The sequence below is a fragment of the Saccopteryx bilineata genome, chromosome 4, assembly GCF_036850765.1.
Source record: "Saccopteryx bilineata isolate mSacBil1 chromosome 4, mSacBil1_pri_phased_curated, whole genome shotgun sequence".
Taxonomy (NCBI): Eukaryota; Metazoa; Chordata; class Mammalia; order Chiroptera; family Emballonuridae; genus Saccopteryx; species Saccopteryx bilineata.
Genome location: NC_089493.1, coordinates 110234048 through 110259068, shown reverse-complemented (window position 1 = coordinate 110259068; position 25021 = coordinate 110234048). Strand labels below are relative to the sequence as shown.

General features: G+C 39.4%; 1 protein-coding gene across 4 annotated transcripts in view; it reads left to right on the top strand.

Annotated features, from left to right (window-relative positions):
* The window catches only part of SLC25A21 (solute carrier family 25 member 21), a 567550-nt gene that overhangs the window by 114869 nt on the left and 427660 nt on the right, over window positions 1-25021 (top strand). The window contains exon 1 of one of the 4 annotated variants that reach the window (XM_066277787.1): window positions 14099-14255. The exons of 2 other annotated variants lie outside the window; for them this stretch is intronic. The gene's annotated coding sequence lies outside the window, so the exon portion shown is untranslated. Of the gene's footprint in view, window positions 1-14098; window positions 14256-25021 lie in introns of those variants that run through there. One more of the 4 variants, XM_066277784.1, reaches the window with a different exon arrangement.

Genomic DNA, 25021 nt, shown 5'->3' with positions numbered 1-25021 from the left:
TGTCTTAACCCAGTGAATTTCCTGACTTCTGGGCTCTCCCCTGCTTTAACCTCTAGGATTACTGTGCTTTTCCTCACCTTGTCTAATTTGCTTAACTCTATTCTCCATTTTTATTTTTTATTCTTTTTTTTTTTTTTTTTTGTATTTTTCTTGAAGTTGGAAACGGGGAGGCAGTAAGACAGACTCCGCCTGCTCCTGACCGGGATCCACCCGGCATGCCCACCAGGGGGCGATGCTCTGCCCATCTGGGGCATGGCTGTGTTGCAACCAGAGCCATTCTAATGCCTGAGGCAGAGGCCACAGAGCCATCCTCAGCATCCGGGCCAACTTTTGCTAAAATGGAGCCTTGTCTGCGGGAGGGGAAGAGAGAGACAGAGAGGAAGGAGAGGGGGGAGGGGTGGAGAAGCAGATGAGCGCTTCTCTTGTGTGCCCTGGCCAGGAATCGAACCCAGGACTCCTGCATGCCAGGCCGATGCTCTACCACTGAGCAATCTGGCCAGGGCCATTCTTTTTTTTTTTTTTTTTAATTCAGTGAGAGGAGGGGAAGCAGAGACAGACTCCTGCATGTGCCCTGACCTGGATCCACCAGGCAAGCCCACTAGGCCCTTGGGGATGATGCTCTGCTCATCTGTGGCATTGCTTGGTTGCTCAGCAACTGAGCTCTTATTAGCACCTGAGTTGGAGTCCATGGAGCCATCCTCAGGGTCGGGGGCCTACTTGCTCCAATCGAGTCATGGTTGCAAGGGTGGGGGAGAGAGAAGAGAGAGAGAGAGAGAGAGAGAGAGAGGGAGAGAGAGAGAGAGAGAGGAGCAAGAGGGGGAGGAGAGAGGGAGGGCTAAAGAAGCAGCTGGATGTTTCTCCTGTGTGCCCTGACCAGGAATCAAACCCCAGACATCTTTTCCATTTCTTTTTTCCCCCCTTATTTCTGACCTCAAGTAGCCATGAATGCCCATGAAATTGTTTTCTGTGAACTTGGAGTCTCTATTTCAAGGCTGCAAACTTGGTGAGCTGTGGACAAAATCTGATTTGCAGTTACATTTTGTTCCACACTTAGGGTTTATTTACATGGTGTGTGTGTGTGTGTGTGTGTGTGTGTGTGTGTTTGTGGGTTCTAATGGAATCAATTGCTAATATTTTAACAATTGGAAGATTTCACATTAAAATCTAGACTTCTGATGACCTATGAAGAATTGAAAGATTTGACAAGCAAGGCCTGGGCTGGTATTTCAGTTTCCCCCTTTAGTTCTCTGTGGTTCCTACCATGCCTTGTTTTTCCCGTGGATATTATTAATTTTTAATGTAACAGAGTTAAGAGAGAAATGAAATACTTATTTCAGTCTTTGTAAATAGTTTCATAACAAGATATCCTTCAGTCTTGTTAGCTGCCTGGTCCCTTTGAAAGCCCTTGAATTTGTGACCAGACCTTGCTGGTGTGGGGCTTGCTGAGTGTTTTCTAGGTTTGGATCCAGAACTGTGGCACAGTTCTCCTCTAGCCTGATGGTCCCAACTCTGCCAGTGCCGTCACCTCGAGTAGCTATTGGAAAATGGCATTTCAGATGCCAGATTCCACCTGCAGGAGGCCCTGTTTACACTTGTCAGCTCTGTGAAGATTGTCAAAGAGGCTGATGCATGCAGGTGCACCTTTGTGGCCATTTTCTCCTGGCGATAAACACCAACACCCCCCCCCAATAAAAACTCTGTTCTTTATGTTTTTGTTTTTTATTGTTTGCTTGTTTCTTAACCTCTTCCATATGGAATTATAATGTTTTAAAAAATATAGTTTGAATTCATATAACATCATCCGGAAGCCCAGCCTAGGAACAATATACCTTGTCTCAGAAGGAGGGAAGAACAGTTTGAGTGATAGTAACGTATTGAAAGGTGCTATCACATATTAATTAATCACTACATAATAGTTAATAGTGCAGACTACAGAGCCAGAGTCTTTGGATTCATATTTTTACGCTGCTACTATCTACCTGAGTGTAACTGTGGACAAGTTACTTAACCTTTTGACTTAGTTTATCTGTAAAATGGTGATGATAATAACAATATAGACTTCATAAGGACCATAAGGTTAAAAGCTCTTTATAAAGTGCCTGCAACTTTAAAAATACCCTATAAATGTTGGCTATTACTATTATTTGAATGTCTCCTATATGGGGGCTGTTGTGTTAGATACGAGATAAATAAGACGTGATCCTTACCCTGAAGAAACAGATGGTTTAACCTATGAGAAGAGACCTAAATAATGATAGTAAAATATAACCACAGATTCATTCAAGTTATAATAGTGACCAGGGAGGAAGGGACCCCTATCTGAAAAAGCCCCAGAAGGCTTCATGTAGATGTTTATCCTTTCTTGAGAGAAGAATTCCTTAAAGAAGAATTTTTGAGAGAGGGAACGGGCCACCCCCAGTGCAGATAGCATTCACATTCATCTGACCTAGGAGTGCAAGGCTAGGCAAGGCTCTCAGAAGCAGATGGACAACGGTACCAGTTTGTACATTCCTCTGAGTGGAAAAGGACCAGTCTCCCAGACCAACTGCCAGCTTCTGCAAAAACTTGACCGTATGTGAGAGATCGTCAGAAGATCTTGCTATGGCCTTCAAGCCCTAATGTCCCCAAATCCAGTCATATTTCATATATTGTTATGGTACATTTCAGAGCTACATCTGTCTAGGTCAGATAAGGCTCCTTCTTACCAGTGACAGAACAGAATCCATGTTCCCTAAAACTGGAAAAGGCTTTGAATATCATCTGGTCAAACAAACCCCTTCATCTTTTATCTCCCGTCCAAGTACTAACCAGGCCCGACCCTGCTTAGCTTCCGAGATCAGACAAGATCAGGCACGTTCGGGGTGGTATCGCCATAGACCATCTTTTATCTAAGAACATTAAAACTCATGGAGGATAAGTAACTTTTATAAAATGACTGATTACCATACCTGACAGGCCTGGACCTAAAAGAGATGACTTTATAATTTTATATTGTTTTATGAAAATGATATAAAACCAAGACAGCCATTGAAGGTCTACTTTAACAGTTGCACACACAGGGTGGTCAAATGAGTTGTATCTTTACTGAAGTAAAGTTTACCATATGATAAACTAATGGTAGTAGATATAAGGCTTTGTTAGGTAGTATGGACTGTGTTTTTCATAATAAATGCCTGGCATTTAATAAATATTTGCCAAATTGACTTCAACAGATTTGATTGAATTGTATGAATATTTTAGTAAAATGTGGAGACTAATTTGCCACTGATATGCTTCATTTATTTTTTAAAATTATTTTTGAAAACCTGGAAAGCTTTGGATCAATAGATTGTAGTTCTACTATGACTTGAGTCTGGAAAGTCCAGCTCTAGGATCTCATGTACACATTCCAAATTCAAAATTGCACAGATATGATCATTGCTGCACTGGCAGAAAGCTGTTTCTATGCTTATACTTAAGAATAAAACCCAGCCTGACCAGGTGGTGACACAGTGGATAGAGCATTGGACTGGGATGCAGAGGACCCAGGTTCGAGACACCGAGGTCGCCAGCTTGAGCGCGGGCTCATCTGGTTTGAGCAAAAGCTCACCAGCTTGAACCCAAGGTCACTGGCTTGAGTAAGGGGTTACTCAATCTGCTGAAGGCTCACGGTCAAGGCACAGATGAGAAAACAATCAATGAACAACTAAGGTGTTGCAACGCACAATGAAAAACTAATGAGTGATGCTTCTCATCTCTCTTGTTCCTGTCTGTCTGTCCCTGTCTGTCCCTCTCTCTGCCTCTCTCTCTCTCTCTGTAAAAAAATTAAATAAATAAATAAATAAATAAAATAAAATAAAACCCATTCTAGGCCCTGTGAATTGAGGTTTGGGCTGAAGTTCCCTCTGTGTAATCTGTGTGGGTCTCTGGGTTCTTGATATTTATTTGTTAAGATATTATTAGTGTTCTAGATCTTATTATGCATATATTGTTAAAATGGAGAAAGCACTTGAACACCAAAGCCTCCACTGACATGAAGAGCAGCTTGTACTTGTATGAAAAACTCTAATTAACATAACAGTCTAAAAAATGACAACAATGTAATTCATCAGTAGAGAGAAAAAAAGGAGAATAAGATTGAGTTTACTTCCAATTATTCATTAGAATCAGTCAATGCTGTAAGCCTTTTGTTTTCAAAGGACTGTTACAGTTTATCTCATAATTGCTAAATGTTGAATTGATTGGGAGAATTGTACAAGATTTTTAGGTCCAGTGACATTTTGAGGATATGAGTAGGGAGCTAGAAAAGTCAAAGGAAATCGTACTACAGTTAACTATGCAAGTTCTGCATTTATAACAATTTGTCCAATCTGTAGCTGGACTTGCTAAAATTTTCCTAATTTAAATGTATAAAATTGATTGGTCAGAGAAAATAAATACTGTATAAAGGAAAAGGAAATCGGGACCCATCTGTAATCCTGAGTTAGGTTCTAGCTGTCATATTGTATCATAGATGAAAGCAAAACGAATTTGTTTTTTTCTAAAACAGACATGAGGTGAGGAATGTCAACATTGCAAAAGCTAAAAACAGTTAGAAAGCCCATGACTAAAGAGAGGTTATTGTAGCAATGCACACATATTTGAAAGTTCTAAATCCAAAGGGAAGATAGTGGTACTGCCTTACTTTAGATATAATAGTAAAAAATTAGAGGAGGATTTACATTAAATTTGAAATAAATAAAATAATTTATGACATTATCTAAAATGGTCTTTGATTTTCTTTTGAGATGGGGTTAAAAAAAAATCCAACTGTCCACATGCAGAAATTTATTTAGATGCTTTCAGAGATGGGAATGAGAAGATTTTGAAGTATGTGAGTCTTTTTGGATTCAGGGTTAAAATCAATACCTTGGCTAGATAAAGGTTTTTAGACATTTGTAGGGGAGAAAGAACAGCCTGCGGGTTTGGAAAGGTGTGATGGATATGGATGAATGCTTGCCCCTTATGTTTAAAAATAAATTATCTTTCAGTGTTGACTTGGTTACAGACTCCAAGTCTGTAGTTTTAGGTCAGTGCACAGCAGGGTGGCAGCCAGAATGTATGGCAGGCCCGTTGTGTGTGGACCTTGTGGGAAAGGGTTGTGAGTCGTTTCATGAACTGGGAGAATGTGTAAATTATGGAGATGTGTGTATCTGTCCTTTTATGCAAACAGATTTGGTATGTTATTCAAGAGAATTTTTACTACTTATGCAGTCTCATGGTGTCTTCTTTTAGGCCTTTATCTAAACTTTTAAAGAAAAGAGGGGATAGGAATCTTTGTCTCCGGTCTGCAACTCCGATGCTCACTTATGTCTAGGTCCTTAATGGGGATGGTTGAATCTCACCTAGAACTGTCACCTGGGGAGCCTACCTCCTGGTTCGCCAGCAGGAAGGTCTCAAGAGTAGTTGGCTTTCTGTGTATGGCAGATCCTGTCTATCAGAAAGAATGCTTTAAAGGGCTAGGAGCAAATTTCAAGGCTTCTAAGTCAGAAGAAATCCTAAGATATCACTTCTTCTGTATTCTCTGACCTAATAAGCTACTAAAGCCAGCCTAGATTCAAGGAGAAGGAAGTGAGATCCACCTTTCCATGGGAGGAGCAGTGTGAATTAGTGGCTACACATAATCTACTTCAGGCTGCCCTCTGTCAGAGTATTTATATCCCTGCATTCCCTCCATGTACAAAATGTAGTTAGTTATTTCCTTCCCAATTCCTCCCAAACTCTCATGAATGGAAATAGGGCCCTTATAAGAAGAGACAGCTGACACTAGACACTAGATAACTTGCTTCCACTTTCTCTGCTCTCTGCCACATGATGACATGGCCAGAAGACTGCCATCTGCAAAGCAGAAAGTGCGTAGGTTCTCACCAGAACCGAATCTGCCAGCACCTTGATATTGGACTTCCTAGCTTCCTAATTGTAAGAAAGAATATGTTTGTCAAATCACTCAGTTTATGATAATTTGTTGTAACAGCCTGAATGAAGACATTATCTAAATCAGATACAGATGCTAATGAAGTTCTTTGGGTGTGATTTCTCAGTGTAGTGTTCTCTGGCATAGTTCCTTTTGATCTAATGGTCTCTGAATTAGAGACAAGTTTATCTGTCTGCTTCATTTCCCACCCTATACTCCTGACATATGATGGTGACAAAGGCATAAGATAATCTACAATATACATTTCCATTCACAAAGGTTGGTAAAACTGGAGGCACATAGCCATGAAGGTCTATAGCAATTATGAACTCTACCTGGTCAGATGTCATTCAGTCCTTGGTTAGGGCTAGGTCGTTCTCTTTGGAAATAATTCTCTATGGCTCTTGACATTACCCTTTGGGATTTTGTCTTCACACTCTGAACTATTCTTCCTTTTTCTTGCTATGTTTACAAAGGAATAACCTTGCCAATTTGATTCTTGCCAGTGTTAATTTGGAGGTCCAATTCTCCTTTTCCTTTTGGATGGTCTTTGTGTCTATTAGACAGAGCTGATACAATTTTTTGGGGGGGTATTTTTCTGAAGTGAGAAGCAGGGAGGCAGAGGAACAGACTTCCGCATGTGCCCAACCAGGTCCACCTAGCATGAACTGGGAGCACCCAACCAGTTCACCAGGGGGCGATGCTCAGGCCATCTGGGGCGTTGCTCCATTGCAACCGGAGAATTCTAGTACCTGAGGTGGCAGCCATGGAACCATCCTCAGCGCCTGGGCCAACTTTGCTCCAATGGAACCTTGATTGTGGGAGGGGAAGAGAGAAATAGAGGGGGAAGGGTGGAGAAGCAGATGGGCACCTCTCCTGTGTGCCCTGGCTGGGAATTGAACCCAAGACTTCCACACTCTGGGCTGACGCTCTACCACTGAGCAAACTGGCCAGGGCTGATACAATTTCTTTTTTAAAAATGTGGTCTTCCTGTTATAGTCCACTTAATTAAACAGAAGCCAATCTGCATTTTATTCCAAAACCTTGCCCTTCTTAACCTTAAGCTGAATGTCTGTGATCTGTGGGGCAATGACTTTAAAATTATTAGAAGCCTATTTTCTAGTTGAAAAAGTCTGTGAGGCACAACTTCAAGATTTTTGGAGCCTTCATTGTCTAGCAGAGGGAGTCTAAGAGGCATACCTGCAGGATACTTAAAGACTCTACTATGCAGGCACTGAAATGTTCTGGACGGCTCACCAAAGGAGTTTAGAGCCCCATGCAACAACTTTGTTTTGCTGGCAGGCTTTTTTTGTAGGGCTCTAAATTTGACTTTTGCCCTGGGGCAATTCTGACTTGAGAATACTTTGCTGAGAAACATTAGAGATGAAAAGCAATTTTATAATATTTAAAAATAGAAAGTCCTAGATTTTTTTTCCTTTCTAAATTCTGCTAAAAACATGAAAATATTGTTTTTTTCAAAAGTTCATTTCTATTTTTTGATTATTGAAAGCCACAGATGTGTCAAGTTTTTGGCCATATAGAAGTGTCCCCCTTGACCCCCCAAACCCCCTTAGCTTTCTCTTACTGCCTCCCAAGTCCTTACACTCTGCCCAGATTTTTTAGTCATCCATACTGGTGTTCTGCAAGCTCTTCCAGCTTCCCCCCACCACCTAGTCCCATAACCAGGGTCACATAACTAAGGTTTTGTTACTGCAAACTCTGTGTTCAGGTATAAACATTTGTTTTAGTTATCTATTGATGCATAACAGTTATTCCAAAACTTAGTGGCTTAAAATAAAAATTATTTTATTATGTCACGTAACTTTATAGGTCAGGAATTTGGTCAGGGCTCATCTGGATGATTCTTTTGTTCCATGTGACACCAGCTTAAGTCACTTGGTGGTATTCAGTTGTAGATGAATTAGTTTGAGAGATCCAAGATGTTGTTACATGTTTGATGACTTGGTGAGGACGGCTGGGAGGGTAGGTTATTTGGAACTGCCTTATAATGATAGCTCAGGTCTTCCAGGGAGAATGTTCTAGGAGAACCAGAAAGAGGTTATAAAGCTTAATATAATCTAGGCATTTAAGGACCAGAATGTTACTTCCATTGCATCTATTGTTCAGGAAAGTCACTAAAGCCAGACCATGATAACAGAAGGGAATTAGATTTCATGTCTAATGGGAAGAATAACAAAGAATTTGTGTTCATCTTTAATCTACCATATGTTTTATTCCAAGAAGACCATTTAAAGAAAGGGCTAATTACTAATTCATGGATTTAAATATATTTGATGTGCTTTAAGCATTGCATCTATTTTTAAAAAAATTGATGCTCAAATTGTCCATTTTTGGTTAATATGAGCCTCCTCAAGTTGACCCCTAGATTCTTTTGATCTGAAGTGCCACAACTGAGTTGATGCTTCTCATCTCTCTCCCTTCCTGTCTGTCCATCTCTCTCTGTTTCTCTCTCTTAAAAAAAAAGCATAAAAACAAACATGGAAAAATAAAAATGGTTTTTAAAGAACCAAGATATTTAACATTTATAAGGAGAATTCTAAAATATTAGTTCCAAACTCCATGTGCAGTAAGCAGATTTGCCCCTTTAAAAATGCTCTTCAGGTTATTTTGACCCATTGCTGTAATTGGAACCACTGGCCTAAAGTTCACACTATCAACTCTTCAAAGTTCTATAACTCCATCACTGTAGCAAGTTATATGTTGCAAAACACACTTCTTTAGTTCTTCATTTAAATGCTTTAACAGAACTCTAATGCTGTGAGTTCAGTTTTATCATAGCATGGATAAAAATGCTTGCTCGCTTGCTTTCTGCTGCTAGCCATCATGCCTTCTGTAACCAAGGACGCTGGACCTTGTGCACTGCCTTAATGTGAGCACCTTATATAATCAAGGACACAGCTCTTGGCCTCTTGGTCAAAAGCCACTTCTCTTCAGGCAGCCCATAGAAGTTTGGGGCACTTGCCCCAGCCCACTTTCTTGAGAAGCAGCTCTTTTCCCTGCCTGCATGCCCACATGCAGAGAAGCGGTTTCTCCCTGTTCTCTAGCTCCTTTCCTGGCCTGGTCTCTCCTTCCCCGCCAGACTATGGTAAATCAGGGGTCCCCAAACTTTTTACACAGGGGGCCAGTTCACTGTCCCTCAGACCGTTGGAGGGCCGGACTATAAAAAAAACTATGAACAAATCTCTATGTGTACTGCACATATCTTATTTTAAAGTAAAAAACAAACAAACAAACAAAAAAACCAGGAACAAATACAATATTTAAAATAAAGAACAAGTAAATTTAAATCAACAAACTGACCAGTATTTCAATGGGAACTATGGACCTGCTTTTGGCTAATGATATGGTCAATGTGCTCCTCTCACTGACCACCAATGAAAGAGGTGCCCCTTCCGGAAGTGCGGCGGGGGCCGGATAAATGGCCTCAGGGGGCCGCATGTGGCCCGCGGGCCATAGTTTGGGGACCCCTGAAAATGGCAGTGACACACCGCCCTACGGCCCATATATGTTCTTTGTTCTGACTGAATCCAGTCTGAACCTACAGGGCCTCGACCTCCTGCATTACGCATAGTTAAGGAAATTTATTAAGTATATATAACTTGCCTTTTTGAATTTAGTGTCAACAGTTCTAAATTTAAATAATTCAAATAATGGTTTTAACCTGAGAGTGAAAAATGAAGCAATGTCAAACCTCCTTTCATGCATTTCACAGGGTGTGCTGGGTACTCTCCCTGTCCACACTTCACTCTTCCCAGCCTGCTCTGCAACCAGGGCTGCCGCTGTGCTGCTCGGTGGGCCCCGTGGGCTCCCTTCCTCTCACTTCTAGTTGATTTTAGCCAATGGGAGGCCCTGGGGGAGATCAGGTGGGTGGAAGCAGAACAGGGCCAGAATTCTTACTTATCCCCTGTGTTCCTCCTGGTCATAGTGGTTTGGCTGTGTCCCTTGGACAAAGACCACGTCTTCTATCAGACAGCCCTTTTCATGCAGCTGTCCTCTTAGGGCCTAGATGTCCCTTGCCCTGTTAGCTTCAGGGGTGGGAATAACTCCGCTTATCTTGGGGTGCTGAAGGATCCATTGTTTATTTCCTCAAACACTGCCCACGTAGCTGTAAATAGACCCTTTCTCAAATTATCCTGTTTTCAATCGCAATCTGTTTCTCACCTATTCTGACCGAATCGTAGGTCATTGTTGCCTAAAAGTTTCGTCTAGGTAAATTCACTTAGTCTTACTTTATTTACTCTTTTTTTTATTTCGCTTAAGACATAGACTTTTGAACTTTATTGTGCAAAACACGGAAAGTCAAAATATATATATACCAAATATATAAAATTGTGATGAGTTTTGGATTTCCATTTTAGATCAATGACTATTGTAAAAATACACATAATAGATTTGAGGAGGATGATAACTGTAATAGGAACTAAAAGGACAATATCTAAAGGACCATACACTTTTGTAAATAGTTGCTAACAAATGTTATTTTTTAAATTCATTTTAATTTATTGTGTTAACATGGATTCAAGTTCCCACTGAATATAACACCCTCACCCACCACCCCCATGTTCTAATTTACACCCCTTTAGCTCCCCTCTCCCTAACTTTTTCTTCCTTTCCTTCTGGGATTTGCTGTCCTGTATCTGTATCTATGTGTTACGTATATATAATTTCACTAATCCTTCATCTTCTCTGATCCCATCCCCTCATTCCTCTTCTCTCTGACAGCTGTCCCTCTGCTCCCTGTGACCCCACCTCTGCCTCTATTCCGTTCCTCAGTTCACTTTTGTTCATTAGATTCCACATATAAGTGAGATCATAGGATATTTGTCTTTCTCTGCCTGGTTTATTTCACTTAGCATAATAATCTCCAGGTCCATCCATGCCATTGCAAAAGGTAAGATTTTCTTCTCTTTCACTGCTGCGTAGTATTCCATTGTGTGTATGTACCACTGCTTTTTAATCCATTCACCCACTGATGGATACTTGGGCTGTTTCCAGATCTTGGCTATTGTAAACAATGCTGCCATAAACATGGGGGTGCATTTCTTTTTTTGAATCAGTGATTTGGTATTCTTAGGATGTATTCCTAAAAGTGGGATAGCTGGATCAAAAGGCAGTTCCATTTTTAATTCTTTGAGGAATCTCCATACTGTTTTCCACAGTGGCTGCACCAGTCTGCATTCCCACCAGCAGTGCAGGAGGGTTCCCTTTTCTCCACATCCTTGCCAGCACTTACTCTGTGTTGTTTTGTTAATGAGCGCCATTCTGACAGGTGTGAGGTGGTATCTCATTGTGGTTTTAATTTGCATTTCTCTGATAATTAGTGATGTTGAGGATTTTTTCATATGCGTATTGGCCATCTGTATGTCCTCTTTGGAGAAGTGTCTATTCATTTCTTTTGCCATTTTTAAATTGGATTGTTTACCTTCTTGGTGTTGAGTTCTAGAAGTTCTTTATAAATTTTGGCTATTAACCCCTTATCAGACATATTGTTGAATATGTTCTCCCATTGTGTGGGTTGTCTTTTTATTTTGTTAATGGTGTCTTTTGCTGTACAAAACCTTTTTAGTTTGATATAGTCCCATATGTTTATTTTGTCCTTTATTTCACTTGCCCGTGGAGATAAATCGGCAAAAAATATTGCTATGAGAGATGTCGGCAAGCTTACTGCCTCTGTTTTCTTCCAAGATGTTTATGGTTTCATGACTTACGTTTATTACTTTACTTACTTTTTACTTTATCTATGTTGGGTCACTTCTAGTGTTGCCTGGTAGCTGGGAAATGAGTTCTGCCCTTCCCTCCCACTGAAGCTAGTGCTCCCATCAGTGTATTTCCTGTCTGTACTGTTCAGAGCCAGCTGTGCTCTTCCCGGCCACTGTGCCATCACACGTGGTGCCCTTGCTGCTCCTGCCTTCTCAGTGATCTTCGACAGCAGAAAAGAACCCAGGGATATTTCTTCAAAACATTATTCTAAAGAGTATTTATGGAGTACTTAGGTTTATGGAGTGGGAATAAAGCAGAAAAGATAAACGAAGTTCCTTTTCTCATGGAGCTTTATATTGCTGGAGGTCCCCAGTGTTAAAGAGGTAAACAAATACGCGAACAAGGTAGTGAGCTAGTACTCAGTCCAATGGGAAAAGGTGGGATAAGGTAGATTGATGGGAATATTTGGGGTATAGGGGGTGGTTATTTTGGATTGAGAAGCCTGAAGGGTAGGTATTATGTACTATTATACTTTAAAAACCAAACACATAGGTGGTAAACCTGACTTTTAGTCAGGAAAACTAAAATTCTGATTTGCCTTATGCTCAGAGAGTGGGCCATTCCAACTTCTTACAAGTATAGACTGCAGGTTAGTATTTTCATAGGAAGCTACCTTGAATTTGAGAACTACTGAGCTACCCCTTCTATTCTGCAAAGTAGAGATGATTTTGGCTTGGGAAACGATGGGAGATGGGCCTGATTTGTCATCTCCTTGTACTCAAATGAATGAATTCTATTAAAGCAGCTTGTGCTTCTAAGACTTAGTACAACCACAGGAATATATGGTCCCACGTTGCTGCTGTATTAGGAAAATTGTAGCCCTCAGGTTTAGGCTGATTAATTAGGAAAAGGATCCAAGGCACCTCTCTACTTGGTAAGCAGAAGGAGAGCTGCCTTCCAGCTCCAGCTTGCACTCTCTATTGTGAATCTATGTGCAGTGCAAAAACTGGTCAACTCCATGTTCCACATTTCAGGTTATTACATGGAGTCACTTAGTACATATGTGAAGATATATGAAAGATGTCCAATTTCCTAGGAAAAGCAATTTTCTAGGAAACATATTTTTGCGAAACTTCATTAAAGGTACACTTTATTTTCTACCCTTCTTATTATATATTTTTGCACTAATACTAACTTTGTACTTCTAGAAGTACTAATCCTTTTCCTAATTAATCAGCCTAAACCTGAGGGCTACAATTTTCCTAATACAGCAGCAACACGGGACCATATATTCCTGTGGTTGTAGTAAGTCTTAGAAGCACAAGCTGCTTTAATAGAATTCATTCATTTGAGTAGAAGGAGATGACAAATCAGGCCCATCTCCCATCGTTTCCCAAGCCAAAATCATCTCTACTTTGCAGAATAGAAGTGGTAGCTCAGTAGTTCTCAAATTCAAGGTAGCTTCCTACGAAAATACTAACCCGCAGTTAAATCGCTTTGAACTCACTTCACACTAAGTAAAATAAATCATGACCAGGAGCTTTTGAAAATAATCATAGGCTTTCTTATTTCATATGACAGTCATTCCATATTTCATACCCGTTTCATACAAGTATGAAAAATTATATTAATGTAGTATTTTGGGGCTTTATGAACTATATCACATACTATGTTTATAGGTACATATAGTTAACAGCTGTGCTGTCCAGTACAGTAGCCACTAGCCACATGTGGTTATTGAGCACTGGAAATGTTGCTCATTAAAATTGAGCAGTGCTCTAAGTGTAAAATACACTCCAGATTTTAAAGACTTAGTACAAAAACAATGTAAAATATCTCAATACTTTTTATATTGATTACTTGTTGAAATGATTATATTGGATATATTATGATAATTAAGATATATTATTAAAATTCACTTTTTAAAAAGTGTGGCTACTAGATTAGAAATTATACATATGATTCCAGTTATGGTTCATTATATATCTATTACTCAACATTGTCTAAAGTGTGTACCTTTTTGTTGTTATTTTAATAATTCTTGAATCCATTGTGATCTGGGATGACTCTCAATCTTTTTATATTCATGATTTTTTTTTTTTTTGGCAAGACTTACTGACTTGATTTATTCAGTTACTATGTGTTGAAGTATTGGAATTTCAAGAACATTTGACAGGTTACGTTAGTAGTTCTTAACCCTGACTGCTTTATAATCTTCTGTGGAGATTTAAAATAAATAAAAATTACCTTAACCCTACCCTTGCAGTTTCTGACTCAGAGGTTTCTGGATGGGTGGGAGGAGTGGTCCAACATATGTTTTAAGAACAAACCCCCTTCAGGTGAGTCAGAGTTGAAAATAGCTAGTTACAAGGCTCCAAGAGGACATCTACTATTTGAAGTTAAGGCAGCCAGGGTAAAACTAGAGGGTATGGCTGCTCTGGTTATTAGTCTGAGTGGCTAAATCTCAGGTTCCCACTGAGATTTAAGCCTGAAAAGTTGAGTGCTCACAAGACATCAGCTCCCTTGATCCGCTCAGGAACTCTGAGACAGACAGGCTCACCTCTGTTCACAGATGAGCAAGATGGAAACTCGGAGCATTTAGGTAAGTACTCTCTCATTGAACTAATATGAGAGTGAAGTTTTGAATTATTCTGTGGATATTTCAGCTGTCATATCATAGACAGGCAGCCAGTGACATATCAATGGTTATGGACAAGCTTTGCATTTTTAAGTCTATTGAATGATGTAGGTCTCTTGCACCTTCTCACCAGAGTGCAGAGCTACACTTTTTGTTTTTGAAAATAAGGAAGATATGGAAAGTTTGTACTGCCTCTTCCCTTCCCCAGTCCCATAGCTTTCCTTGAATAGAATGTAGTTGATTGAAACACATGAGCCAGTTTATGGTTACAGTAGTTTCCTACCTATGTGTTAATATAAAGTGGTGGTTAGCATATGGGAAATGACATGGCTGCTGACAGAAATATGTATTTGTATGGTCTACCTTAATCTTGCAAAATCTAAATGTGTTACTGTTCTTATAAGTTCTCAGGCGATAGCATTCTTTTTTTTTTAATTAATTAATTTATTTTTTATCTTTCTGAAGCTGGAAACCGGGAGAGACAGTCAGACAGATTCCTGCATGCGCTCGACCGGGATCCACCCGGCACGCCCACCAGGGGGCGATGCTCTGCCCCTCCTGGGGTGTCGCTCTGCCGCAACCAGAGCCACTCTAGCACCTGGGGCAGAGGCCAAGGAGCCATCCCCAGCTCCCGGGCCATCTTTGCTCCAATGGAGCCTCGCTGCGGGAGGGGAAGAGAGAGACAGAGAGGAAGGAGAGGGGGAGGGGTGGAGAAGCAGATGGGCGCTTCTCCTGTGTGCCCTGGCCGGGAATCGAACCCGGGACCCCTGCACGCCAGGCCGACGCTCTACCACTGAGCCAACCAGCCAGGGCCTCAGGCGATAGCATTCTTTCCTGAAGGTCTTCTTTGGCTCCCTTTCAGATATGTTGAGGGAAGTAGCGGTCATTTTTTAAAAGAGTCCAAATAGATAAACATTGTAGACAGTTGAAGAACTTTGTGATGAGGGCTAGACACAAGATTATTTTGTTTTAAGGAAAGAAATTTGTAAGGAATAATTTTCTGTCTATAATAGGAAGAGTCTTCATTCTTTGGGTAATTGTGGTGAGTTCCACATTAATTTTAAGTGTTGCTTTTCTTTTCCTCTAAAAATAAGGCAAATCAAAATATATATTCCTTTTAGGGCTAGTATGAAATTCAACACCAATAGTTCTGTGCTATGAATGTATTTGCTTTGTTTCCCCTGATACGCCTGATGAAGACAATTTGGGCCTGTCACAGAGTGGGCAGTACATTGAAAACTGCATCCACTTCTCATGAAATTCAGGAAAGGTTTTGCTTTCTGTCACCATATATGGATATTGTTAAAACACTTGTTTTCTAAGAGCAAAGCAAATTAAAAGCACAAGATTGCATTTTGATTTTTGACCAGTCTGAACTTCTTTACTGCCCCATTTCAAAAATCTGCTGGGACTGATTTAATAGTTCTTGTAATGTTACATATTTTCCGTGTTTCTGAAATGATTGTGCTGTCTGATAAGTAATTACTCAGCATTCATTCATATTTTTGTGTTAGAATCTGGGTTTGGTGAGATCCAGAGCCTCCTGCTTCTGCCTCTTAGTGAAGTACCGCAAAGGTCCACAGTCCGCCCTTTGCTACAGTGCCACTTTAGGTCATGTTTTCTTATTGTTTTCGTACTTCTGACTTTGTACTGCCTTCACAACAGTTGATTAGGATCAGGTATCCTTGCATTCTTACACAAAACCTACACTTCAAATCATATCTCAGTTGCCTGGCCGAAGTGTCTTCTTTGCATGTTTTGAGGGTCTGCACTTGACAGCCAGGCTTTATTTCCTCCACCTGCAGTGCGCTCTTTCCAGACTCATGTGAGTTGATTTCCACCTTGGTTTGGGGTTCATACAACTACGGAAGTATGTGTTTCTTTAGCCTCAAGGCCTTTCAAATTCTTTGACTTGTTGTGACTTTTAGAACTTATTGAACTTCTTGGAAGAAATATTTTCGTAGTTCCTGTATAAGAGATTTCTTTGTGATTAGTGCAACTCAGTAGTTGCTTAGAGGCTTTTGAACTACAGTGTCTTAAAACAAACTACAGTAAGGCCAAATGTTTCAGATACCATTGTCCTATTTAAGGCAGACTCGGGGAACCATTACAGAGTAGGACCAGGGGCGTTGTGAGAGCGGCAGACATAGTTCAACATTTCAACTGCCTATAACAGTGTGGTTCACTTTCAGTTGTTTTCTTGTTTCTGCTAGGATTTAAGAGTCCCTTATCCTGTACAATCTGATGGTGATGGAACTTGTAATTAGTGAGAGAGGGGCGAAAGTAAAAGTGGAGCACAATCATGAATGTATGCAGATTTTAAGAAATTAGTCTGACATCTCCTTCACGGACATACAGAGAATGCCTGCGACAGGTTTCACTTTACAGTCTTTTATCTCTTTGGCACTTTGATATTAATCACAAAGTATCTCTAACAGAAACTTTAGAATTTGCAATTATTATTAAAAGTATTAGTGGAAGTTTGATTTAATTTAAAGTGCCATTTTGAAGCTTAAATTTAATACCTCTTCCTTCAGCTATCTGCATGGTGCAAAGCATTAACATCCTTCTTTAGGGGACGGAAAAAGTATACGGCCAATATATGTATGTCATAGTCTGTAATAGTGTGAGAGCAAACCAGTTCATATGGATAGACAAGCAATTTTCGAACCTTTTTCATCTCATGTAACACATAAACTAATTACTAAAATTCTGTGGCGCACTAAAAAATATATTTTTCACCATTCTGACAGAAAAGGGGGGGCATAATTTTGATTCATTCACACCAGATGGCTATTGTTGTGTTGGCAGTTGTCATTTTTTTCCTTGACAATCCAAGAGAAAAGAGGTCAGTGCCCCTGACTAAAATAGTCAGGTGTTTTAAAAATCTTTGCAGCACATTGGTTAAAAATCACTGGATTATACAGGCAATTAAGGCATCATATATGCTCTGGCCTTCCTGTTCATGGCAATAGATTTGGGAAAACTTGACAGCTTCCATGGTGGAATAGTGAAGCCAGATCATTGCAAATGAGGATTATAATATACCTAAATAATGGGGTTGTAAGGATTAAGCAAATTAATTTATGTAAAGCACTTAAAACAGGTCTGGCACAGAATAATCCTTCGGTAAAGTGATAACTGTTGTTATATTTAGGTATTGAAATGAAAACATTGGTAATAAAGTGTCAATGTGATCATCTTGAGCATATTTTGAAGTACTAGGACACCATAATCTCTGTAATTCCTCATCCAGAGGGAAAAGATCATTTCATGGATACTGGAGTGGAGAAATTGTTACTCTTCAAACACCCCAGAGTGAGTCAATCACAGAGTCGGATAGAGAACCCATGTTTCCTACCTCCTCATCAGGTGTGCACCATGATCAGTATGACTGATGTTGAACAATGGTTTTGCTGTTCAGAGCCTGACCTTCCAGATCCAAATGGAGATTACAAAGCAAACAAACATGAGTTCTTGTTTTTGTTACCCTGGGGTGGAAACTGCTTGAGACTTTGGGGAATTCAACTCATTACTTTGAGTCTCTGAATGTCTGGGGGTTTCTTCAAACTCAGTTCCTGTCATTATTCTGTGGTTCTCGATGAAATGCACTCTTTTCACTTTCCAATTTTGAATATCAGTGTAGTTTTTTCCAGCAGTTGGTCTTTTCTTTCAACTGTCCATACTCTCACAGACTCCTTTAAATGATGGAAAGTAATAGATGAAATAGTAATTACAAAAGCATTACAGAGCCCATTAGTTCTATGGTAATGATTCCCAGAGATCTCTTCTTTGTACTGTAGTAATTTAAAACGCGCCTGTATCACGCCACACACTTTCATGTCCCCTCGGAAGTCCCAGTATAGGGATTTGATTATTTAGCGTCTCCGTTCCAGAGAACTGCGTATACAGAAATGTTTGTGAATTTTAGAATCATATTACTTCAGATTTGAAAGGGATCTTTGGAGATATCACACACAATTGGTTTTAAAGCTACGCTTCATGGAATTTCTGGCACTTTAGAAGCAGCACACTGTGGGGGTAAGGCAGTAGGAAACAAGATCTTCCTTTTTCATTTCCCCAATATATATTTTTAATATTTTATATCTAAGTCATCATAATATTTATTTTTAAAGAAGGAAAGGTTTTTCTGTTGGACAATGTTTGGGAAATATTGATCTAGACCAGCAATTTTCTTCTTTATTTTTTTCATGTTTTTTAAGTGAGAGAAGGGGAAATCGACTCTTGCATGTGCTCCGACTGGGGTCCACTTGGCAACCCCACCTGGGGCTGATGCTTAAATAAATTGAGCCATCCTCAGCATCCAGGGCCAACACTCAAACCAATCGAGCCACTGGCTGCAGGAGGGGAAGAGAGAGAAGGGTGAGAAGAAGGGGGAGAGAAGCAAATGTTCATTTCTCATGTGTGCCCTGACTAGAGATTGAACCTGGGACATCCACATGCTGGGCTGATGCTCTATCCACTGAGTCAACAAGCCAGGGCCAAGACCAGCGATTTTCAATCTATTTCATCTCATGGTACACATACACTACTAAAATTCTGTGGCACACCAAAAAATATATGTTTTGCTGATTTGAAAAAACAATAGGTATAATTTTGATTCATACACACTGGATGGGTATTGTTGTATTAGCTGTTGTGTTAACTGTGCCCCTATGTGATCAGGTATTGCATGTATTAAAATTTTTTGTGGTGCACCAGTTGAAAATAATTTATTTAGACCAATTTTCTCATCTTGCCCAAAAGGAAATAAATGGCAAATAAATACCATAATCTTCAGGGTTAGAGATTTTGTCACAAGTTTTAAAACCAAAAAATGTTGGAAATCACTACTTAATTTAAGTCAAGACAGAGTTAGTGCCACTGCGCCACCACAGGTCAGAAGACAGAGTTAGTGCCACTGTGCCACCACAGGTCAGAAGACAGAGTTAGTGGTGTAGTTTCAAAATTTACTTTTCTCACAAACTTGAAATATTTCTTGCTTTTTAGTACTTCATGACTGTACTCTACCTTAAGAAAGCCCAATAGTGTACATAAAAATTTAAGTTGCTGAAACTAAAGAGAATGATTAGTCGCTTAACGCAAAGTCAGTGTTCCCATAAATACTGAGGCAGTAGTTCCAAAGGTACATTCAAAACTGACAGTATTTCTGATATCTGCTTACTTGTAATCTTTCAGAATCCCTTTTATGATATGTATCAAAGTATTGAAATTTCTATGGATATATGGAAGTATTTTTTTAGTTTGTTTTTTTATTAAATTTATTGGAGTTACATTGGTTAATAGGATCTTATAGGTTTTAAGTATACGTTTTTATGATACGTGATCTCTATACTGCATTGTATGCCCATCACACAAAGTCAAACTAGTTTCTAGCACCTTTTTTTGGTCCCCTTTTCCCTTCCCTCTGGTAACCACCATATGGTTACCTGTGGTTGTCTATGACTGTGAGTTTCAGTTTTATATCCCACAGAAGAGTAAAATCATATAGTTCTTAACTTTTTCTGACTGACTTATTTTGCTTAGCATAATATTCTTAAGGTCCATCCATGTTGTTGCAAATGGCAGAATTTCATCTTTTCTTATGGCTGAGTAGTATTCCATAATATATATGTACCATATCTTTATCCAGTCCTTTTTCAAAGGACACTTTGGTTGTCTCCATGTCTTGGCCACCGTGAATAATGCTGTAATGAACATAGGGGTGCATGTATCTTTGCAAATAGATGTTTTTGAGTTTTTCAGGTAGACACTCAGAAGAGGGATTGCTGGGTCATATGGTAACCCTATTCTTAGGTTTTGTTTTGTGTTGTTTTATATCTTATTTGTTCGCTTTAGAGAGAGGATAGAAAGAAAAGGGTAAGAGGAATGGGAAGCATCAACTCAAGTAGTTGCTTCTCATATCCCCAGTAAGCCTGAGGTTTTGAACCGACTTCAGCTGTGGACAAGGCCCACCGGGGGTGAGGACGATGGAGATGCAGAGACCCGACTCTGGAGACCAGGCTCAGTGATGCAGATCCACTTTATTCAGGAAGTAAGCTAGCTTATATACATGGGTTCAGCCTATAGGGTGTTACAGCGTGTTCTTCAAATCCAATGGCTAAAAAGATCAGGAAGCTGCCTGCTTGGCGCTGAGTTACTTCCTTACAGCGGGGGAGCTCCTTTCTGGGTGTGCCTAGGAGGGTTTCAGGAGCTGGAGTATTCTCACAGCATTGCATCAGCCACAGCTGCTAGGAATGCGCTCTGCGCTCTACCTACATTCAGCATTCCAGGTGTACCCTTATCCACAGTGCCACCACAGGTCAGGCTATTCTTAGCTATTTGAGGAACTGCCATACTGTTTTTCATAATGTCTGTACCAGTTTACATTCTCATCAGCAGTGAATGAGGGATTCCTTTTCTTTACAACCTCTCCAACACTTTTTATTTCTTGTCTTGTTGATAATAGCTCATCTAAGGTGTCAAGTGTTATCTCATTGTAGTTTTGCCTTGCATTTCTTGAATAGCTAGTGAAGATAAGCATTTTTTCATATATCCGTTGGCCGTTTGTATGTCTTCTTGAGAGAAGTGTCTGTTTAGGTCCTCTCCCCAATTTTTAATTGGATTATTTGCTTATTTGTTGTTGATCTTTGTGAGTTCTTTATATATTTTGGATATTAATCCCTTTTCAGAGCTGTTGTTTGTAAATATCATCTCCCATTTGGTTGGTTGCCTTTTCCTTTTGTTGTTGGTTTCTTTTGCTGTACAGAATCTTTTTAGTTTGATATAGTACCATTCATTTATTTTTGGTTTTACTTTTTGCTTTTGGGTCAAATTCATAAAATTCATAAGATGTTCTCTTTGACCAAGGCCCATAAGTTTATAACATATATTTCCTTTATGTAATTAATTGCTTCAGATCTTATATTTAGATCTTTGATCCATTTTGAATTAACTCTTGTGCGTGGGACAAACTATAGTCTAGTTTCACTTTCTTGCACGTGGCTTTCCAATTTTTCCAGCACTACTTATTGAAGAGACTTTCTTTTCTCCAGTGTGTGTTTTTGACTCCTTGGTCAAAAATTATTTGCCCATTTATGTGTGGTTTTATTTCTGAGCCCTTAATTATGTTTCATTGGTCTCTGGGTCTGCTTTTCTGCCAATATCATGCCATTTAAATTATCGTAGTTCTGCGGTATAATTTGAAGTCAAGTAGTTTTTTGTTTTGTTTTGTTTTTTTTCCTGAAGCTGGAAACGGGGAGAGACAGTCAGACAGACTCCCAAATGCGCCCCACCGGGATCCACCCGGCATGCCCACCAGGGGCGACGCTCTGCCCACCAGGGGGCGATGCTCTGCCTCTCTGGGGCGTCGCTCTGCCGCGACCAGAGCCACTCTAGTGCCTGGGGCAGAGGCCAAGGAGCCATCCCCAGCGCCCGGGCCATCTTTGCTCCAATGGAGCCTTGGCTGCGGGACGGGAAGAGAGAGAGGAAGGAGGGGGAGGGGGTGGAGAAGCAAATGGGCGCTTCTCCTATGTGCCCTGGCCAGGAATCGAACCCGGGTCCCCCCGCATGCCAGGTCGACGCTCTACCGCTGAGCCAACCGGCCAGGGCCTGAAGTCAAGTAGTTTGATACTGCTAACTTTGTTCTTTTTTTTCAGGATTGCTTTAGCTATTCAGTGTCTTTAGGGGTTCCATAAATTCTGATGAACTTTTTTTGTTATATGTCTTTAAAAAATGATACTGGGATTTTTAATGGAAATTACATTAAAACTATGTATTGCTTTACACAGTAAGACCATTTTAACTATGTTGGTTCTTCTAATCCATGAACATGGAGTATCTTTCCATTTTGTTGTGTCTTTTTCGATCTCTTTAAATTGTGCTTAGTAGTTTTCAGTATGTAGGTCATCATTCACATCCTTTGTTAAGTTTATTCCTAGATATTTTATTCTTTTGGTTGCAATTGCAAAAGGAATTGTATTTTGCATTTCTTTTTCTGAAGGTTCAGTGTTAGTATACAAGAGAGCAGTGGATTTTTGTACACTGATTTTATATCCAGTATTTCTTTAGTTTAAAGTAATAGTTTACTGTTTGTTTTTAGAAGAAGAAACATGTTTAAGTTTGCATTTAAATAAATAAGAAAAGGAAACATTTTGTATTTTAATTTTAAGTGTTTTATTTATTGGGAAACTAAGATCATGCTATTATATAAAAAAGAAAGCTAAATACACTGAATTAAACATATCATTAATAACAAAATGGGGAAAATTGCCTTTTAATCCTTGACTTATGTTGATTCTTAAATACTTTTATCTAACTGCTGAGTGACTTGGTTTTTGGCACTGGGGTTGTATTGGAAAGAAAGGCACAGTCCCTATCCCCAAGAAACTGGTAGTCTAAAGGAGGAGACAGGCAAGTAAACAAGCAGTTATGAGAAAGGGTGGTAAGTGCAATAATCTGGGTCAGTACAGGGAACTTCCAGAACGTGTAGGAGGGGCACTGTCCTCTGTATGTAAGGAGTGGTGACTAGTCAGAGGAAACTTCCTGGAAAGGTAATATCCTAAAATGAGACATCAAGGGCAAATAAGCAGAAGCAGTTGTGAAAGCGTTTAAGAGGGTCACAAATTCATCCTAGGCAGAACACGTGAGGTAACAGTGAGGAGGCACATAGGAGGCTGCAGGTAGCTCTGTATGGTTGAGGCTCAAACAGGAATGTGAGGAGAAAAGGAAACAGGCTATTGTAAGTAATACTACAGTGAACATAGGGGTGTATATATCTCTTCAAATTAGTGTTTTAAATTTATTCAGCTAACTACCCAGAGGTGGAATTGCTGGATCATATGGGTGTTCTATTTTTAATTTTTTGAGTTTTGATATTTATCAGTTTTGATAAAAAACTGATTTCCATACAGTTTTTTATAATGGCTACACCAATTACAATCCTATCAACAGTGCACAAGGGTTCCCTTTTCTCCACATCCTTGCCAATAATGACAAGACATAGAAACAACCTAAATGTCCATCAGTAGAGGACTAATTAAGATGTGGTACATGTAAACAGTGAGGAATATTACTCAGCCATAATAAAATGAAACCATTTGTGACACATGGATAGACCTAGAGGGTATTTCTCTAAGTAAAATAAGTCAGACAAGGAAAGATAAATACCATATAATTTCACCTATATGTGAAATCTAAAGAACAAAACAAACAAAAAACAGAAACAAACTTATAGACACAGAGAACAAATTAGTGATCACCAGATGGGAGAGGGGTTAGGGTATGGGTGAAAAAGGTGAAATATTAAGAAGTACATATTGCCTATTATAAAGATAGTCACAGGATATATAGTACAATGTAGGGAATATAATCAATAATATGTAATAATTCTGTATGGTGTTAGATGGGTATTAGACTTATTTGGGATGACCACTTAATAAGGTATATAAATATCTAATTACTATGCTGTATACCTGAAACTCATATAATAGTTTATGTCAACTGTAATTGAAAAATAAAAATAAAAGAACTAATAAATAAAATAAAAAAGAATTTAAGCAGGAATGACTTACTTAGATTTGCGGCTTAAAATTTCACTGGCTGTGATCCGGGGAGCAGATTAGAGAGCAGTACAGCTGGCTGGCTGGCTGTGCCTTTGTGTAGGGGAGTGGAGTCAGTCTGAGTTAAGATGAAAGGTAAGAGCAAGGTAAGTAGGTGCATTTAACTAATATTAAGGAGGTGGAAAATACCAGGACTTGCATTGTCTCTGAGGCTACAGGAGGAGTGGATCTGGGATGACCCCAGGATCCTAACTTGGACTGTTGGTGGCCAGTTGAGCAGAACCTAGAAGGGGAGCAGGCTTGGAAAGTGAAATGATGCCATCATCCTGAATGCACTGAATGTATATTTCCAAGGGTTAAAAAGTGGTGATGATGTGTCTTAAAGAGTAAAATACATAGGTCTAGAGAGCAGGAAAAATGATCTGACCTGGTGGCACAGAGTTGGTAGGCTCTGGCATGTTAGGAAGAAATTGAATATGTAAAAGGTAGCAGAAGAGAATGATAGCTTAAGTATAATGGACTCACTGTTATAAAAGAAATTCACACATGCCTTGGATTACACAATAAGCATGTTTCCCCAAATGTTGTGTGAACAAAAGCTTTATAAATTAATTTTTAAAATTTTATTTATAAAATTACATTTAAAGGGGTGACATTGATCAATAAGAGTACTTAAGTTTCAGGTAAACATTTCTATAGCATGTGAACTGTCAATTATGTTATGTACTCATTACCCAAAGTCAAATCATTTTCCATCACTGTATATTTGTCCTTCTTTTCGCCCTTCACCCTTTTTAAAAGTTTACTGAAGAGATTAGTATATTGTAGAATCTAGTAATGTAAGAATGCTTTTTAAATATATAATAAATATTCTCCTAACTTATCTTTTTCAGAAATATTTTGTGTATTGATTTTTTAAAATCAAAGTATATCTAAATAAGATTTCTGTAAAGAGTTAGGAAGTGTACCTGGAACTCAAACTACATTCGTGTTTTCTATTTTGTACAAGAAACTTCAAAAATCAACAAACACGAGGGTGTGGAGAGAAGGGAACCCTCCTGCACTGCTGGTGGGAATGCAGAGTGGTGAAGCCACTGTGGAAAACAGTATAGAGATTCCTCAAAGAATTAAAAATGGAACTGCCTTTTGACCCAGCCATCCCACTTTTAG